Source organism: Arachis ipaensis, chromosome B6 (assembly GCF_059453495.1).
Source record: "Arachis ipaensis isolate K30076 ecotype BB chromosome B6, ASM5945349v1, whole genome shotgun sequence".
NCBI classification, from domain to species: Eukaryota; Viridiplantae; Streptophyta; class Magnoliopsida; order Fabales; family Fabaceae; genus Arachis; species Arachis ipaensis.
In genome coordinates this window covers 58,200,714-58,207,218 of record NC_142441.1, presented here as the reverse complement: position 1 = coordinate 58,207,218, position 6,505 = coordinate 58,200,714, and positions in this window count along the sequence as shown.

The following is a 6,505-nucleotide window of genomic DNA, read 5'->3' as shown; positions in this document are numbered from 1 at the left end:
AATGCACATAGGTTTTTGATTTTTCTGGTCTCATATGAGTAGGCACCCAAATTCCCAGTATTTGAACAAAATAGAAACATAACACCTTCCCATTAACCCAGGTTTCCACGATTCCCCATACTTAATTGATACACAATCTCTATCTTAAGCTAACCAAAGATTCAATTGGGGTAATTAATTGTTTTTCTGCTTAAGGCTAGTGATATGGTAAAATATAGAACAAATAGGGATAAAAGGCTCAAAGTGGCTAACAAAGGTAAATGGAATGGTAGGCTATTTGGTATAAGTGAGCTAATCAAATGATGGCCTCAATCATATGTATGCATGCAAATATACTAAACAATGGACATATAGAATGGAACAAGGTAAAGATTGCAATCATAGAGAAGAAAACACACAAGAATAAAATATTATAGTTAAATAGTGTAACCACATAATTAAGCTCAAATTCTCACAGGTTGTGTGTTCTTAGCTATAAACTATGTTCCAAATTACAATCCTCAAACAAGTTTAACACAAATTTTCAATTTAAATTAGTGAAATACTGTAAAACAGGGTCTTGAAAAGAAACTAATTACTCCAAACAAGTAGTGGTAGAAGAACATGCACAAAATCAAACAAATATGCAACCAAACATGCAAATGCAATAATTAACAAGCAAAATAAAGCATTGGTGTTGAAATAGGAAATGACTAACCCATGGAAGTCGGTATCGACCTCCCCACACTTAAAGATTGCAAGTGGATGGGTGGCTCCAACTGATGCCTTTCTCTAAAGAATATGTAGATGGACTTGTCGGTCGTCCCATGTAAACGTCTTCCAGTCCCCTTCCTAGTGGCCATCCTGAAAGAAGAGAAAAGGAAAAAAAAGTAAATCAAAAATAAAGATAGAAAATAAATAAAATATGACTGGGTTAATGTCAAATAATGAGGGTCTCAAGTACATGGTAGCTATAACATGCAATTGAGAAAACAGTGGAAGCAAATGGCATATCAATTTTACAAAAATTTGCAACAAAGGGGAAGAGATAGCAGGTAATGAAAGACAGTATAAACTCATTTCAATGCAAAAGGAATACAAGTATCATAAAAGATTAGCGTTGACTTAAATAATATTACCCAACAGTGTAAAACAAGTCACTAAGCACCAAAATAATACCAGAAAAGATACAACAGTTGAATAAGAACGTTTAACACCAATGGTAAAATAATAAAGATAGAAAACAAAATAAAACATGCACAAGATTAAAATGCAATGAATGAAAGTATGCAAATAAATTAGGTAAAATAGAATGAAAGGGAATAAGGATGAGAGGGGAGGAGAAGAAAGTGACAAAGGAAGAAGAAAGGAGAAGGGAATGAGAAACGGGACGCGACGCGTGAAAACAGAGACAGCCATGTGACGCGTAAGCGTCGCCCACGCGTCCGCGTGGATGGTGAAAAATGCATTCTGACGCGTGCGCGTCGGTCATGGGTACGCGTGCTTACTCGCGCAACTCCAGCACCATGACCACACAACTCTCTGTTCAATTTGCTTTTTACGTTGATTTTCATCCCCACGCGTACGCGTCGCTGACGCTTATGCGTGGGTTGAACATTTTGTAGGGGACGCATACACGTGGAGTGGCTTGTGCACCACGCAACCCTCCCGCGCGTCTCTCGTGCAACTCGCTGTTCAGTTGCGCATACACAAACGACCCGTGCGCGTCGTAGACGCTTGCGCGTCAATCCCTCTTTTTTTTTTATGAAGAATGCAGATGCTTATGCAGAAATTATGAATGAACACCAATAAAAAAAAATAAAATAAAACTAACAATAAAATTGAAAGATCATACCATGCTGGGTTGTCTCCCACCTAGCACTTTTAGTTAAAGTCTTTAAGTTAGACATTTGCTGGGCTCCTTGTCATGGTAGCTTGTGCTTGAACTCATCCTGAAACTTCCACCAATGCTTGGACTTCCAATAAGCTCTATCGTACCAAATAAATTCCCCAAGCTTTGATGGAGTTCTTCACAAGCTCTGAGCTTCCAAAGTTGATCCTCTTGTATGCCCAGATCCCAAATCTTGTATCTACACCCGTCTTGAAGTGGATCACCATTGTCCCAACCGGGTGGCAAGCAGTCCAAATTCTCAATGCAATACCAAACTCTTCTCTTAGATCCAACCAAATGTTCACTAGTCCCACCCTTGCATCTAACTCTTGAAGCATCAACCTTGATGAGCCTTGATTTGCAACTCCAACCACTAAACATCCTTCTCTCACGCTTAATTCCACACAGTCTCCTAAGTTGACCATCCGTTTCAAGAATACCATATTCAAGTGGAACGGTAAGGCGAATAGAGACAAGCCTTACCCACTCAAATGAAGGAGTAGATGGCAACCTAGGTGGAGAAGTCTCCAACGTTCTTGACAGAGTGTACTCAACTCCCGTCCAACCCTTGCGAAGGACTTCCACTTCCACATCATTCTCAGACTCAATCAGGGAAGGGTCTTCATATTCAAGGTGTCCATTTGTGGATGTACATTCATCACTAAGAGGACTTGATTTATGATCCTCATCACCAAGGGAACATGCTTCTTGATCTATCCCATCCAAGTTTTCATAAGGATTATGCCATGGAGGTTGTGCACTAGCCTTGTTGACATTAATTTCAATCTTCATGGAGGAATACTCTACAACTCTTGATTCCCATGGAGGTTCAGCATCTCCTAAGTCTTCAACTACTTCTTCCTCTTCAACTATTATGGCTTCTTCCACTTGTTCCAATACAAAGTCACGTTCCTCATTGTCCACCGGAGTTTCTAGTGTTTACTTCATGCTACGCTCTTCTAATGATTCTCCACATGTAGCCAGGGGAGTGCTTTGAGTATCGAAGCGCAGAGAGGTGAAATTACCTACTACCTCGGTCAAGGTAGCTATGAACTCTTGTGTCGTTCTTTGCATCTCTCTTTGCCCTTGAAGAAGAACACTCAAAATTTCATTCATTGGAGATCGGGGTGGATATGATTGTTCATTATTTGGGAGGAAAGGTTCATGATATGAGGGTGGTTCATCATGATAAGGGTGTGGTGTTTCAACACTCTCCATCTTTTCTACTTGTTGTACAACACACTTCAATCCTTGGTTCTTAAGTTGAGTTTCTTTAGCCACGAGAGCTTCGGGTGCTATTCGGTTTACCACTCGGTCCAATTGATGAAGGGTTTCATGAAACCGATCCATTGTTTCCTTGGGATGATCCTTTGATTCTTGTTCCGCTCGGATTGCATGATTAGGATCACATGGCTCTTGGGTTGATGGATATGGACATGGTGTATATCGAGGTGGTGGTTCTTAGGAGTAATTGGGTTGGAATTGGGGTGGTTCTATGTATGATTCATATGGCTCATAGGGTAGTTGATATAGTGGATATGGGTTAGGATCATATGAGGGTGTTTGGTAGTAGGGGGCTTGTGAGTATGGTGGTTCAAAGCTATGTTGAGGAGGGGGTTCATAGGCATATGTGATGTGTGGAAAATGATCCAACACAAAACTCATCGGCAAGTGTATCGGGTCGCATCAAGTAATAATAACTCACGTGACTGAGGTCGATCCCACAGGGATTGAAGGATTGAGCAATTTTGGTTTAGTGGTTGATTTAGTCAAGTGAACAAGAGTTGATTTGAGTGATTTGTAATTGACAGAAGCTAAATTGCATGAATTGTAAGGGGAGAGGGGTAATTGACAAGAATTTAAAGTGCAGAAGAATTAAAAGAGATGAATCTTAAAGTGCAAGTAATGTAAATTGCAGAAACGTAGATTGCAAGAAATGTAAATGACTGAAGCTTAAAGTGAAAGAAATATAAATTACTTGAATTATAAAAGGAATTAGGAATTGGGATTGCAGAAATTAAACAAGAGAAAAGTAAATTGCAACAATCAGGAAAGTAAAAGATGAATTGAATTGAAGTAGATCTCAAACAGAAATGTAAATTGGCTCGAAGAAGCCTTAGCAGATGAACAGAAAGGAAATCCCAGATCTCAGGGGTCAAAAGACTAGAAAACTAAGTCCAGATCTCACTACCTTCCTTGATCGAATTCAGAAAGCAATTGCAAACAAATTTAAAATTCAAAGAGTAGAGAAACTTGAATTCGAATTACTAAATCTGAATTATGCAGAAAAAGAAACAAAGAGATCTCAAGGTTAGATTGAGACAGAATTTTCTCAATTCTCAACACCCAAGACTCAAGCAAGATTTACAGTAAAGAAAACAAGAAACCCAAAGAGGAAGAGAATTCAATTCTCCTCCCAGATCCAAAATTAAAGTTCTCCAAATTACAAATCAAAATTCTAATAGAGGTAAAAAGTTCAAAAGTAAAAGTTGACGTCCCTCCTAAATCAAACTATCTTCTATTTATACACTTTCTTCTAATGGTCTTGAAGCCTTCAATTTGGGCCTTGGCCTTGATGGAATTGGATTGAAGATAGCCTTAGTTGATTGCTCTTGGACTTGGAAAGAAATCCGTTTGCAATTTGGACTTTAGAGCCTTTAAGTTTGAGTCAAAGTTTGAGGTAAACTTTAACTCAATCGTTGGAGTGTTGAAATTATGCAGAACAGTGCTTATCTATCACTCACGTTTGAGTTTATGTTTGAGGTCAAACGTGAGCTCAAACGTGCTTCCTCTAAGAACATGTTGACGCCAATGTTTGACCTCAAGTTTAAGACAAACGTTGGCGTGAACGTTGGCCTCCCCTGGGTATTAATTATGCCAATGTTTGACCTCAAGTTTGAGGCAAACGTTGGCGTGAACGTTGGCTCCTCCCTGGGTATTATTTGTGCCAATGTTTGACCTCAAGTTTGAGGCAAACGTTGGCCTTCCCTGGGTGTGTTTGTGAACCAACGTTTGACCTCAAGTTTGAGGCAAACGTTGGCGCAAACCTGGGCATCTCTTGGGTTCTTTCTTAAGCCAACGTTTGACCTCAAGTTTGAGGCAAACGTTGGCACAAACTTGAGCTTCCCCAGGGTGGTTTTGCTGCCTTCTGCCATCCCCTTTCTTCAACCTTCCTCCAAGCCTTTTTGGTCACCTGTCATCAATCAACAAATGCATCAAAGCTATGCTAAAATCATGAGACTTCTTATCATCCTTGACATATAAGCAATTATAGCACAAAATCTCATGAAAATGCATCAATTTAATCATGGTTGATTGAATCGAAATGAACATAAATTTCCACCCAAATGGCTTACTTGTAACTCAAGAAAGTGTATAAAACATATAAAACAAGTGAAAAATTGCTTGAAAAACTAGGATAAGATGACTTGTCATCACAACACCAAACTTAAACCTTGCTTGTCCCCAAGCAAGAAAAGAATTATGCTCAAAGGTTCTTTCAATTAGAAGTGGAATGAAGAATAACTTGTCATATCCTGTGAGTGAAGTGATTAAGTGACAGTGGGGTGAACTCTAAATTATATGCTCATGCAAGGGCTTCAGTGCTTACTAGTCCCTACATCTTGGAAGTCTTAGGTCTTAGAACTTTCATCCAAAAAATATCATGGAGATCTCTCTATAGGTAATCACCTTGAAGCAGCTTATAATTTCTGTGTTTTGGCCTTGACTCTAAGTGTCATGTCTCAAAGCGGCTCTTTAGATAAACTTTCAATCAATACTCCTAAACCAATTAGTTTTAAGGTATTAGGTGTTAAAGCACCCCTAAGGATTTACTTGCTCAAGCCTCTCTCTTTGACACAATTCGACCACAAGCATTTACTAGGATAACAACTCTTTGAGTTTTTGTTTATTCCTTTTTTTCTGCCTAGTAATTGATGCTCAGAGCCTTGGGCCATGTTCTTTTTTTTTTTGTATTTTCTTTATTTTCTTTTGTTTGCTACTTCTTGGATCAATAAATGTTCGAGAATCTCCACAATACTTCTTTGAACTCTATGTCCTGCCTATGAGCTCCCATGCAGGTTTTCATAAGCATGCAACCTCAATGCAAAATCATACAACTAGAACCACCACTTCTCCTAATCTTTTGCTTGCCTCAAAATTGTTTAATTCCTCAATCCTTCTTTTCAAAGAACTGTCATGTGATGCCTTTTTGAGACATTGAGTGCAAGCAAGTATGGTGTTGTGAATAATCAAGTATCTCAATTATTGAATTACAGAAAGATTATACTAGACAAACAGATAGGCAAGGGCGCAATATCACTCTCAATCATAGCAGTGTTTGATGTAAAATAATCACTTAACAATACAACCTTTTGGAGTTTACTTGCTTTCCTCCTCATCATCATCGCTGGTCCTCACATTCCTCTTTCAACTTCTTGGTTGATGATGCTTAATCTTTCCAAAAACTTGTATGATGCTCTGCAGTGATATTGAAAGTTGCTTGTTCCCCAAGCACTTGAAAAATGGTTAGCATGCATTAATTATTTGCGGGCTTTTGAACTTACTTTGGTGTGGGAACACCAAACTTAGTACCTTGCCAATGGTTCTCATGCATCAAATTAACCATATGTGGAA